Below are 14,172 nucleotides of genomic sequence, written 5' to 3' on the forward strand. Positions count from 1 at the left end.
TCAGCCACTTCTTTACCTATTTGGAAATAACAACAGGAAAAGGACAGATGGATCTTGATGAATCTTCCAAAACTCCTCTACTGGATTCCAGAGCTGGACTACTCAAAGGTGTGAAATTGGATCTCCTCCTCTTTAAAAACCCTTTTCCTGGGGTCTTCATACTCCCCACTTCTTCCTATCCCATAAAAACCTGGTTGTAGGAAGGGAAGACATCAAATCATTCACCTGGAGGACTACATGAATAAGAGCACCTTACCATGGTACTCGCCTTTTAACAAGGATCAAGAAACCTTTTGCAAAGGAGTGTTACCAGATGGGAAGTCGTGACTGTGAGTTTTCCAGGTCTTGGTGTGTTGGACAAAGAATTTAACAAAATGCACAAAGCAACAAAAGAACGAATCAACGAAAGTGCAGATTTATTGAAGTGAAAGTACACTCTATAGAGTGAGAGTTGGTTCGATCAACCAAGCAGCTCAAGAACCCCAGTTACAATGTTCTTTGGGGTTTTTGTTAAGCTGAAATAATTTGCTAACACCCTTAGATGCCCTTTAGAGGCCTCCAATTGGTTACCCGCTATGATGGATGGGCCCCCGACCAATCAGAGGCTGAAGTGGAAACTTCCGTTTTGTTACCACAGGAGTGAGGATGTGGCCGTATGCTGCCTAATCTTGCCCAGAACTGTCTGCACCTGCTGTTCCTTTGCTTATGCCTTAACCCTTGGTTACCCTAATTCCCTATTCTCCTGCCTCATAAGGGTGGTGCTAGGCATTAGCTAGGACACATATGGGGCATCTTAGAAGAGGCTCATTCTTCACTCAAAAAGCCATAATTGGTTGTCCTTTTTTTTTCTAGTTCAATCACTCAGGTTTGTCCTGGACCTGGTCCAGGTGCACTGTGCTGGAGGGAGACCTGGCCCAGTCCAACAGCACAGCTTCTTCAGAGGGCCTTTCTGGTCTACCTGATTCAACACAGCTTGATCATTTGCAACCCGATTTTGCAGTTCATCTCTTTGTATTCATATGTATTCTGACTCCTCATTTACCCTATAAGATCATCTGAGGGGTAGAAACCTGGCCATCTTCCTTGTTCTTTCCTATCCTGGAAGATCCATGTGATTTTTGACAATGAATGTAATTTCTATTTTACCTTGGAATGAGTTTTTGCATTTGATTATCAGCAGGTTCGATGTTTAGGGATTTCTACTCGCAGTGAAATCTAGTGCCAAACCTAGCAGGAATTGTGTCCTTTTAACATGCGACTAAATTCCAATGAGCCCAAGCCAGGAAGACCTGATTCGCGGGGGCCGGGGGGGTGCTCACTTCTCCACTTCTGCATGAAGCCACCTCCAGTCTGGAAAGAAGCAACTCTTCCCTTATCTGTTGGAGATTCCTTATTGCCTATAAAGTAGGAGTAAACAGAGTGTGTGAGATGTTGACCAAGTACGATGGGATGGAACAGATGACCTCTCACTAATGCAGAGCATATGGCAGAGTTCTGTAGCCATTCTCAATAAAATGGAAAACAAGGTACTTTAAAATAAACACAGCTGGACACAGTTGAGAAAACACCGGTGATCTTTATTTTGCAGAAACGAAGTCAAAGTTGTGCTTCCTGGTTGTCAAATTGCCACACATGAAAGCGGCTGGAAACACAGCCAATGTTCAGAGTTAGGGTCGCTACACTGGAGATCCAGAAATCAAGAGTCCTGATCACACCGAGCAGGCTAAGAGAGGGCTGGGGACGGAGCTTTTCTGCCCTGTCCTTTTCGGCCCCTGGTGGTTCCTTGGCCAGTGTGAGTACAATGATTTGCACAACTACTGCTTTCACTTAGTGCAAAAATGGACCAATGTTTTAAGTTCAATTGTAGTTCAACCACTGGAGCTTCAGAAGGGCGCACAGCCCACCCCTTTCTGCCGGAACTGTCTTACGTTATCATCTAACCAGGCATCCCTGGCCATTCACCAATGGTCCAAGTGTTGGGACCTCATGGATAAATGTATTTATTCCAAATGTAGGTGTAAGTCCCTTCCAGGCAGCACAGCAGAGCAGAGGACAACAAGGAAACAATTTGGTTTTCTCCGTTTTGTTTAGGAACACACTTTTTACATGAGTGCCCTAAGTGCAGCCGCCGTTTCCTACCAAGCAAGACAATAACCTGCCCTGCTTTGTTTATTCCCACAGCTCAGGAACCTGGCTCAGGGCTGCTCCTCAGTGCCAGCTGCTGGACTGGGCAAGATTTTAGACAAAGGGCGGCCATGCACCAGGCAGGTGAAAACCCACCACACTGAACCACTGCCAGGGAGCCCACTAAGGCACTGAGCCTCTCCATGAGCAGAGGCCTAACCTCAGCCTGCCCGGCTGATCTCATCTCTAGGGCGCTTTACATGACAGCAGCAGAGCGTGAGCCTGCTTCCCAGAGGAACTATGCAGGTGTGAGTAGCACCCAGCTTGTCCTCAGACACATGGCAGCCCAGAGGCAAAACATCAGGTTGTTCACTGAATCACCAAGGTATTTTTGGCATCACGTTAGTATACTCCAAAAACAACCAAATAGCAGGAAACAAAAACAAACAAACAAAAAAACCTAATTCACAAAAGCAAAATGTAGTCCATCTAAGAGGGTTAAGTTTAAAGTTTTCTTTACTGAATTGGCCCAAACTGGATAAGCATTAATATCCCTCCCTAAGGCTCCCAGTCAGGCGGGACCAGGCAGAACAAACGCTTGAGCCAGTTACTGGGCATTTGCCACAGGCCAGACGCCCTCACCATAGCCACATTGCATCATTCATCAAACCCACCTCAGGAAGTGGATACGGTGATTCTCCCAGGGAGACTCCGGGAAGGGAGCACAGATAATGAGAAAGACTAGGGATCCCAGGTCACATCTGGGGAATGCCAGAGCTTCAGGTCTTTGCATGAGTAAGGTTAGATAAGCCTGAAACAGCACAACCAAGGGTCCTCAGAGAGCAGCAAATCAGAGACCATGCCAGGCAGTGGACAGCCCGTGGTCAAGCCCAAAGTGACCTCCAGGAAAGGAGGACATCCCTGTAATGACACTGCAGCCTCTCCCTTGCCCCAGACCCCACTTCCAGGGTACAATTCCAGGCTGCCTTGGACACCAGAGCTCACATCCACCCAGGCATGGGCAGGAGGGTCACCGACTTGCGCTGGAGGCTCCGCTGCTGCGGAAGAACCACCGGTTCCCTGCAGAGGGAGCCCTGACCCCTTCGGAGGCAGCAAAAACCAGCCGTGCTCAGACCTCCCTCCTGAGTGAAAGGCTCTGCAGTGTAGACAGGTTGTTTCTGCTGGAAGCATTTCCACGGAGCCACAGCAGTGGATGGCTGACACGAAATTCCCTGGCTGTCTCCCATCGTTTGAGAATTAAGGTTATATAGCTGTTATCCGCACATCCTATCAGCCTTTGAGTTGCAGGCTGTGATGTTATGACTTTTGTGAAAGAAGCAGGGAGCGATGGGAGAGGGAGAAAGGCCTGAGGGGCCATTTGCAGACACAGCCCTGTCCTCTCCCGAGCCACTGTCACCCCGGAGTGGGGTAGCTGATACCTGGCAGGTTGCTCTTGGTAACTGAGCAGGTGTGGGGGGGATCCAGATCCAGAAGAGAGGAAAGGGGGAGAGGAAGGAAGAGGAGTGCGGAGAAGGCTGAGCCTGCAGCGCTGTGCAATTAGGGGGCTTGCTTGAAACCTCATTATCTGGGACCTAACTGCGGTCAGATGGACTACGGGGCTCCAGGAGGCTGATGATGTGAAAGGTAGTGACAGATTCTCTGAGGCAGTTATGGGAACTTATTTTCTTCATTAGGAGATGAAAACCGCTTTCCTAAGCTCTCCAAACAGAAGAGAGACTTGGCTGAAGGTCTAAGTAATGCCTGAGGCCTCCAGGAGGGCCAGTGTGTCTGGTCAGGACCACGGTGCCCCATGCAGTATTTGTTCCCTGGGGAAGCCACTCCTCTGCTACTTACTCTGGAAGAGACTCCTGTGTCTCACAAGGGGGTGGAGGTGTCCGCAGAGCCCCTTTAAGATGTGTGGTTAGAGAAGGCTTAAATTTGCTATCTGGGAACCTCATCTCTGAATCTACGCACCATGATTTTAACAATTATTTTTAGTGGTTAAAACTTCAAATGAAGATTTCAAATTATATGTGGACGCTAATGATCTATTCTAAGCTAATATCCACAGTAGAGGACAATGAGAAAATCTTAAATGGGAATCCAGTTTATGAAAGAGTCAAATGACTATGAGTCTCAGTAAAGACGCTGCCATGGTACACAGTATCCAAGACAGCACATGAAATTAACATGTGAAATTAAAGTGTGTCTAACTTCCTCTCCCGTTGATGAATTTCGATGAATTTCCGACCTTTTCCCCCATATTAGGGCCCAGGTCTCTCCAGTGCTTTCCAGGGTTACTATCTGTAATTGGCAAATGATCCCCTCATACCATCCAATTGTTCTCCTTCCAAAGACCTCCAAAAAGAAACCTGATTATCTTGTCAATTGATCTGTGTTACCAGATGTTTAGTTTGATAATTCGAAGTGTACCTGTGAGAATATCCAAGCACAAAACACTTCCGACCCAAGCTGGCTGGTCTGATCATGGGACCAAGTCTCAAAACCTTGAATTTTATATGAGCTTGACCCAATCAAATAGAATTTATACATCTCCTGGAAGAAGGGACAATGTTCTTCATCCTCTTTGAGACTTCCTCCTACCCATGGGATTCCATAAAGTGCTTTGCATACAGCAAGTGCTGAATAATTGGATTCTCTGCCCTGTGGTCACAAAGACCACACCATCCAAATGCCAGTGATAATCTTCAATGGCATTTACAGAGTCTGTGTGAATCAGACTAACCATATCTTTAAATCCTGACCCAGTTTCACTCAGATTTGGCTGGACAACAGCCCTTAATGGCCCAGCTTCCAGACTGTCAATCACACAACGATCTGGACACCTTCTGTGAACCTGGCAGAGATCAATGCTGGGGATGGGAAAATGAATACAGCAAGGTGTTCCAACATAGTGACAGGTGAGCAAGTCACTACAAGACAGGAAGACAGGCGTTAGAGACAGAGAGGGTGCTGGGCAGGCTTACAGGAGGGTACCCAGGTCTTCCCAGGGGTCTAAGGAGGCACCACCCAGAGGTGAGATTTGAGTCGGATTCTGGTAAACAATGGGAGTTTGCTGTGCCAGGTAAGGACTCTTCCAAGCAGAGAATAGCAGCGTCCTGAATGCCAGGGCGAGTTTGAAGGGTGGCAGGGGACGCCATTTGATTTTGTGAGGCTACCTTGAAAACAAACAGGATAATAAGGGACTGCCCCACTTCCGCTGTCGTATGTTATCCCTTTATTCATGGAATTCCTAATAAAGAGTGAGTCCTCAATATTTGGAGGGACATGAATGAAGCCCTTTGAGAATCTGTTTCTTTAAAAAAAAAAAATCTCTGCCCCTCTCCCCCTGGAAGCAATCCTCGGACTCCTGTTTAAGAAATCCTGGTGTAGACTATAAAGTGCTTTGAAGCCAGCTGGCACCACACTGCACCCTCAGCTACACTCACAGATGCACTGGGGCTCTATTTCCCTGCCTCTGCCTCCACTGCCTGGTTTCCCTTCAGAAGCCCCCCAAGTCCTTTTTCCCAAGAGATGTGTTGAGGGGTGAAATTTCCCAGTGCCGAGCCTACCACCACGCTCGGAGACTGGAGCCCACCACACGCCTGCCCCGGCGGACGAGCTAACATGTGAGCAGCATGGTCCTGCTTCCTGCCCTGCAGCGGCATTTCCCTTGAGCCCAGAGGCACCCCCTTAGCTCACTGTGTCCACAAACAGAACATTTTGGCATAACCTGAATGAATGCAACTGACTCTTTAGATGATGGTCTCTGATGAGATCAACCAAATCAACAAATGTACTGAAAAGATGAGATTTGTTGATGTGCACAACAGGGCGAATTCAGAATCTGGAGCCTGATTTACGTCCTTCTGCTGCCATTGATTCCTTCTGTTTGCCCCTTCTTCCTCTGAGCTTCTGGTTCCCCTTCTGTACACAGACGGTGAGGATTCCTGCCCTATTCATGAGGTAGTCAAAAATTAAAATCAAGTGAGATGATGAGGAGGAAAGTGTTCTGAACTCTAAACCTTCTAAAATATCAAATATGATTATTATTAAAGAAAATAGTGGGGAACTAATGATAGAATCACAGAGGGAAAATGATATTTTACTACCACTCAAGAGCAAAATCTCAATAGAAAAACCAAAACAGCCAGCCAGTGGACAGGGAATACATAGTGTCTGGCATTTGTTATAAGGTATTGTAAATATTTTTTACTTTTATGTGTTTATTATACAGTTTTAGAAAGGAGGAGGAAAGAAAAAGACCCAAGAACGTTCTGCTTTGTTGGATCATGTGCAGGTTCTTCTAGAACACTGGAGGGTACATAGTCAGGGCTCAGCAATGTCCGCTGTTATCGTGAAAGAGCGTGCTGACCTTGGAAAGATGCTGCTAGGACGAAGAGGCTGCCTAGGAAGGGGCCAGCCAGGCCACTATGGAACAGCTGGGCAGGGCCCTCAAGGGGGAGTCATACCCCCCACCACTCCCTCAACCCCCACTTGTTCCACCACCCACTGCTTTTTCCAACACTCCACAACTTTTCCACATGACTTCAGACTGGCTATGGTGAGAGCCAGGATAGGATGACATAAATGCAGATAACCTCAGTGGAAAGCAAGTCAAGCAAGGCACATAAAAGATCAAATGTCGGCCGGGCACAGTGGCTCAAGCCTGTAATCCCAGCACTTTGGGAGGCCGAGACGGGCGGATCACAAGGTCAGGAGATCGAGACCATCCTGGCTAACACGGTGAAACCCCGTCTCTACTAAAAAAATACAAAAAACTAGCCGGGCGAGGTGGCGGGCGCCTGTAGTCCCAGCTACTCGGAAGGCTGAGGCAGGAGAATGGCGTAAACCCGGGAGGCGAAGCTTGCAGTGAGCTGAGATCCGGCCACTGCACTCCAGCCTGGGCGACAGAGCAAGACTCCGTCTCAAAAAAAAAAAAAAAAAAGATCAAATGTCGTTCAACAGATCTGTGAAGGCTTCATTCATTCACTGGAACTCTATTTCCCTGCCTCTGCCTCCACTGCCTGGTTTCGTTTCTGAACCACCCAAGTCCTTTTTCCATACTGCCTGCACGTCCCAATTCCAGGCACTATGCTGGGGCTGTGGAAATGAAAGAGACCATGTGCATTACAATAGACAAGACAGATGAGCCGGACAAGTAGGTGACACAGGTTTGCAGGGAGACACCCACTCTAGGCTGCAAGTGGTCCTGTGTTGAAAGGCGGAGCGGGGGGCCTCTTGGCAAGCAGCAGAGAGGGGCCAAGGTTATCACACAGAGCCTGGCGAGATCGATCAAAGGGACTGGGGAGCCCTGTGGGCTCTGATGCTTGGGAGTGCTTGAGGTATACACATTTGAGAGAATTCCTCGGGCAGTGACAGGGAGGATGGAGAGGACAGAGAGTTGAGGGAATTAAGGTCCAATGCAAGGAAAATAGAAACTATTGAAGTAATGCAGGCAACATGCCACAGGAGTGTGGAATGTCAGTGGATGAAAAAGAAGTAAATGAAAAATATCCAGAAGGCAACATTTGATCATGTGGAGAAGGGAAAGTCCCTGGAGCCAGACAGGCCTGACTCCGGCTCACACACCTGCCACTTCCTAGCTGAGTGGTCTGCAGATTGCTTAACATCACGGAGCCTCAGTTACTTCATCTATAAAATGGCCCTAATTGTATAGGAGTGTTGTAAGGATTGAGAAAGAATGAGGGTAAAGAGATTAGCCTGGCACATGGCAGGCAGTCAATGTTAGCCCTGTTGAAGAAAATAGTAACTCATGCCATGGGTTGAGGACCAAGTTTGAATTTTTTTTTTTTTTTTTTTTAGACAGAGTCTTATTCTATCACCCAGGCTGGAGTGCAGTGGTGCTATCATAGCTCACTGAAGCCTCAAACTCCTGAGCTCAAGCAGTCCTCTCTCTTCAGTCTGCCAAGCAGTGAGGACTACAAGCCCAGCTAATTTAAACTTTTTTTTTTTTTTTTTTTTTTTTTTTTTTTTGAGACAGGGTCTTACTTTGTTGCCCAGGCTGGTCTCAAACTCCTGGCCTCAAGTGATCCTCCCACTTTGGCCTCCCAAAGTGCTGGGATTACAGGTGTGTAAGCCACGATGCCTGGCTTGAAAAAGAAACCTAATTATCTTGCCAGAAATGAGATGAGATGCTGTGGGCACTTAGCAGCGGATGACGGGTTTGCACATACACTTCAGGGCAACTGCATCCACACAGCATGACTTTGGAGAGCTGTATGCGCCATGACTTTGTGCAGGGGGCCTCCAGTGCAGGTAAATCCAGGCTCTGCGGAATGGAGGACCCACAGCTGTGCTGCCTCGAAACCTCGGATACCCAGGAAATGATGGTTTCCAGGTCAGGCTTCTTATGGCTGAAATCCCTTTAACTGCACTTTTTTCTTTTGCAAAGTCACCAGTAATTCAAAGAGCCCCCCAAATACTGAGCCACCCTCCATCCCTTTATGCCAAATCCACAGTAAAATACTGGGAGTTCAGATCGGATGAGCACATATTTGGGTAAACTGACCTAAGAGGCCTCACCACCCACTCCCAGGGTGTACCTGTGACCACTCTTCCTTCTCCCGCTTCCAGCGGGCTCCTGAAGTCTATTCAGGCCGGGAGCTGATGCTGAACTCAGCAGGGCCCCAACTGACTAGATCATTTCCCATGTGAAGTTCCAGGGAGAGAAGATCCGGTCTCCACGGAGCAGGGCCCGGCGGCACTTTCGCTGTGCGAAGCCACCAGCAGGCCCCACTCCGCTGGAAATTCATCAGTGCATGGAAAGGCAAAGGGCAGAGCTGTTTCCGTTCACCAGGTATTCGCCACGTCACTTGTTTCCTATTTCAGTGCATTAAAAAAAATTTCCCCTCGGGTGAGAGCGCTGAGGTGCCTTTGTTGTGAAATATGGTTAACACGAGTGCTTTTTTTTTAATGACATCACCAAATTAGGTCTCTGTGTGTGTCAGAAAAATTAACCCCGGCAAGTGTACAGTTCTCCTGGGATCACAAGGAAGTGCAAAACAGGGCAGGAGGGTGGGGGACTGGCCGGGGAGCATGAGGAGGAACAGCGATCAAAGGAGAGGGGAAAGAAGGCAAAAATCGTGGGCAGACCAAGACTGACATGTGGACAGGAGCCTGGCAAGCAGAATACCCAGGAAAGAAACTTGACCTACTTCACTTGACTGGACGTGGATTATCTACACGTGCATGCTTTTTCAAGCTCAAATGAATAATTATCTGACAAATACAGATCTGTTCCTCTCAATTTGGTTCATAACATCTTATTTTAAGTATTCAAATATTTCACCCACATCTCCAGAGGCTCTGTATAGGCTGCATGTGTTCATGTGCTCTAAATCTGCAGATGGCTGGGATGGCTGGGGCGAGAGGTCAGAGCTTTGACCCACATTGTGTTTAAAGAAATGTTGGCTGGGCGCGGTGGCTCACGCCTGTAATCCCAGCACTTTGGGAGGCCGAGGCGGGCGGATCACAAGGTCAGGAGATTGAGACCATCCTGGCTAACACTGTGAAACTCCGTCCCTACCGAAAAATACAAAAAATTAGACAGGCGTGGTGGTGGGGGCCTGTAGTCCTAGCTACTCGGGAGGCTGAGGCAGGAGAATGGCGTGAACCCGGGAGGCGGAGCTTGCAGTGAGCCGAGATGGCGCCACTGCACTCCAGCCTGGGGAACAGAGCGAGACTCCGTCTCAAAAAAAAAAAAAAAAAAAAAAAAAAGAAAAAGAAAAGGAAATGTTTAGGGCCAGGTGCAGTGGCTCATGCCTGTAATCTCAGCACTTTGGGAGGCCGAGGTGGGCGGTTCACGAGGTCAGGAGATCGAGACTATCCTGGCTAACACAGTGAAACCCCGTCTCTACTTAAAAAATAAAAATAAAATACAAAAAATTAGCCGGGAGTGGTGGCACATGCCTATAGTCCCAGTTACTCGTGAGGCCGAGGCAGGAGAATGACCTGAACCCGGGAAGCAGAGGTTGCCGTAAGCCGAGATTGTGCCACTGCACTCCAGCCTGGGTGACAGAGGGAGACTTCATCTCAAAAAAAAAAAAAAAGTAAAAGAAAAAGAAATGTGTAGGATGAATGAACATTTAATAGAATGTCAGCTTACTGGCATTTTAAATCATTGGCAGTAACACTGGGTCCCCATTCCTATGTGACCCTCATGGGCTGTCCCTTTGGACACAGCACAACTTCTACCATTTTCTATGGTCCCACTGCTCCCAAGCACTCACTCCACCCATTGACTTCCCCTCAGGCGTTTGAGGGTAGGCTCTGGGCTATGCAGTGAAGCAGGCTTTGATGGGTATAACCAGAGAGACAAAGTCTGCTCCATACCTGGGAGTTACATATCCCTCAAATATCTGGAAATAACCAGGCATTTTTCCAAATAAATTCAAAGAGAAGCAGAAGCCATTTAAAAACAGAGCAGAGAGTTCTAGTTCCCATGCATTACGGTTTGAGACCCAATTTCTCTATCGTATTCCCTCCCTAAATAGCAAACTAACCACCAGCAAGACTTGAAACACCACCACTTCACAGCCTCCCAGGCTTTCCTGTGGGCTGTATCATTTATAGACGCCCACCCCCGCTTGATGGAGAGAAAGCGCTGAATTATTCACGAGGCTGTGGGAGGTGTCTGTGGGGTGGAAAGGCCAGAGAGCAGAGTCCCACTCCAGAGCGGGAACTCATCATCAGGGCACTAAATCCAAGACTCAGGCCACTTAATTGATTTTTGGAAAACAATGAGTATTGCTTTTTTTTTTTTTTTTTTTTTTGAGACAGGATCTCATATGCAGGCTGGATTGCTATGGTGCAATCTCCACTGACTGCAGCCTCAACTCCCTGGGCTCAAGCTATCCTCTCACGTCATCCTCCTAAGTAGCTGAGATTATAGGCACATGCCACCCAGCTAATTTGTGTATTTTTTTTGCAGAGACAAATACACAAATATTTCTTTAAACACAATGTGGGTCAAAGCTCTGACCTCTCGCCCCAGCCCATCCCAGCCATCTGCAGATTTAGAGCACATGAAAACATGCAGCCTATACAGAGCCTCTGGCAATGTGGGCGAAATATTTGAACATGGGGTCTCCCCATGTTGCCCAGGCTGGTGTCAAACTCCTGGCCTCAAGTGATCCACCCGCCTTGGCCGCCCAAAGTGCTGGGATTACAGGCATGAGCCACTGCATGCAGCTGAGTATCAAAATTTTTAATGTTTGCCTTTTAAATAACAGAAACGTATCCCAACTCATCTTTATTCATACATCACATTTGATTCCCTGGGTAAAAAGTGCCTGCAAGAGACAGTACTGCTGTGTTTAGAATGGAAAGGAGTGGCTGTAAAGCAACTGGAAAAGCAGGCCAAGGGACAAACCCCTTACGGCCTAAATTCACCATCGGCCCCAGACACAGGGTAGAGGACCAGGAAGAGAAGATGTTTCAAGGGCAACAGGAACTGGGTGACTTTAGCATTATAGGAAGCACAGGGAAAAGATGCTGGAGTCCAGATGAATGAATGATGACCGCTTGAGTCTCACGGGTAATGTTTAACCTGCTCTGCTGCTAAATCACTCTATGGAAGAAAACCATGAATTTAGAGACATTTGTTTAGACTTAGCAGCAGGGAAACCCTGACCTTTTCAACCTTTAGGGAAAACTTCTGCTAATCAAAGGAATACATCAGAGCTTCCCAAGCCACGTGCCACAAATGAGTTACAGCAAAGCCATGGCATTGACCCTCCCCGTTCTGTGTGTGGGCCGGCCTGGGTGGGCCAGCAGGCCTTTGGCTGCCTCAGTTTCCCTCAGAGTATGATATAAATGCTATCTTTGCTGTGTGTGCTATGGCATGAAAATATTTGGAAAGTATTGCCTTCGGTTAAAACTCTCACAGAAATCCTTAACATTGACATTACTAGCAGTGATTAGCTATAACCTGAATCAGGTCCAACAATTTGACTCAGTTTGCTGTGCTTTATTGTAAATTCATTTTAAGTTCAAATTTTACGAAAAAAGGTCCGCACTTTTTTCCTGCTGATTTCCACTCTGGTTAAGCCACATTAGTGGTGACTTGGTGTTTGGAGACATCACAGTCTTTGCACGCCAGCTCCCTGTGAACCCTCTTCCCTCAGGACTGACCCCACTCTCCCCCGCCCTCAGGAAGAGCCTGGCATCCGCAGTGACCCTTGAGCAGCTGTCCCTGCAGCTGGGCCTGCCCTTTAAGCATGCTGAGCCTGTGCTTCACAGCCCTGTGGTGCCAAGCCAGAGCCCTGTGACCACCAGGAGGCACCTCTTCCTCTTCAGGGACTGGCTGGTCATTGCCAAGCAGAGGTGAGTTGGTGGCAGTCATTGCCTTGCTCTCTCCTGAAACTCAATCTCTTTCCAAGACCCTATCAACACCCAAGGACACTGCAAGGAGCCCCAGCGCTTGGGACCCAGCCTGGCCCACGTTCCAGGCGCTTCCAGCCTGCACAGGCTTAGGTGGCTCCGTCCTTCCTCCCCGTTCATTGACAAGCAAAGCACCCAGAGGCTAAATCCCTGGGACAACATCACACAGGTAGTGGGTAGAAAACTAGGACAAGAAAAGTAGAGAAAAATCCATCATTTAAAAAAAAAAAAAAAGCCCTATGCAAACTTGACTTTTTGGTTTGACTAAAAGTGTATAATGTGTTTATAGCAATAAATTTGAAATCAGAAATTGAGAAAGTCGATAACTGAGTTAACACGACCTGCACCATTTTTCTCTTTGGGAAGTTCTGCAATGAACACTTCCCCAATGTGTGTGTTAGAGCAGCCTCTGGACTGGAGCCACATCTCCCAGGACGTGGTATATTTTTCACAAAGAAACCTACAGGCCCAAGGAACATGTGACAGCCTTCTAAAAATCCCACACTAGTTTAAAAACAAAAACAAGAAAACGGAGGATAAACACAGACATTAGGCACATAGAACTCATCAGAGAAATAGGGGGGTCCCCTGGGGGGACTGTTGATGTCCCTGGTCAGAGTCAATACAGGGAGAAACCCAGAGCTAGGGGAAAGGGCCATATTTGGCACCACTGGTGCTGACTACAGAGGGGCCTGGGGCCGGGGTGATGCCTGGAACATTATTTCTGTTTTGTAGGAAGGAAGAGCATTTACATGTTTTTATACTTCCATTTAATTTCCCTTGAAAAGCTCTATTTTAAGCTTTGGGGGAAATGTGCCACATTTTAAAGATCTTCTCACACCTACCCACCCTGATTATTTTTTTAGGTGCTTGGAGATTTCAAAGAATTCAAAACCCAGCTGGCATCCTCCCCCCGTATCCCAGCCCGGGATGTGTTGTTTTCAGAGACCTGAGAAAGCCCCGGGGAGACACAAACAGCAGCTGGGGAAATCCTGCCACGGCTCAGAATGCACCCTAGTCACAGTCTTCGTGAGCGAGAGCCCCGCTGAGCTCCTGAACCAGACTCTGGGCTGCGGGCTGGTACCCAGGGCACTCACAGGTGTGTGGCCTGAAGCACCCCTCACTTTGCATTCAGGAACTCCCCGAGTCGCCCCTCTAAACAGACTCGGCATGCTCACCAGCAGTGAGGAGGACAGGGAGTCAGGAGTCACCAGCAACCAGGAGGACAGGCTCAGTGCGGGGTGTTAGGGAAACGCACAGAGTTGACATGGACGGTTAGGGTCAAACACACCACCAAGCCCTGGCCACGGCGGCCTGTCTTGAGGCACACACGGGCCACCGTGCCCGGAGATCTCGCTAGACCTGGCCACGTGGCTTTCCACCGGGCACAGTGCCCTAGCAGTGGCCGGGAACTGAGCACTCACTGGGTGCTCAGGAACGATAACAATCCCAGAAACCCTTTCCTGCCCCTTCCCTAGACAATGAGGATGGCAGCACTCTCGAAGGATTAGATGTCCACACACCCCATGAACTGCCTTCGCCTACAGAGACCAGCTCCTTCTTGCCTCTGCGCCTCCGCCTGCTCTGCCCCGACCACCTGGGAGGCTGCGCCCCTGCTCCTGTGGCCAGCTCTTCCCCATGCTG

This window comes from Macaca mulatta, chromosome 4 (assembly GCF_049350105.2).
Source record: "Macaca mulatta isolate MMU2019108-1 chromosome 4, T2T-MMU8v2.0, whole genome shotgun sequence".
In the NCBI taxonomy this organism is placed as follows: domain Eukaryota; kingdom Metazoa; phylum Chordata; class Mammalia; order Primates; family Cercopithecidae; genus Macaca; species Macaca mulatta.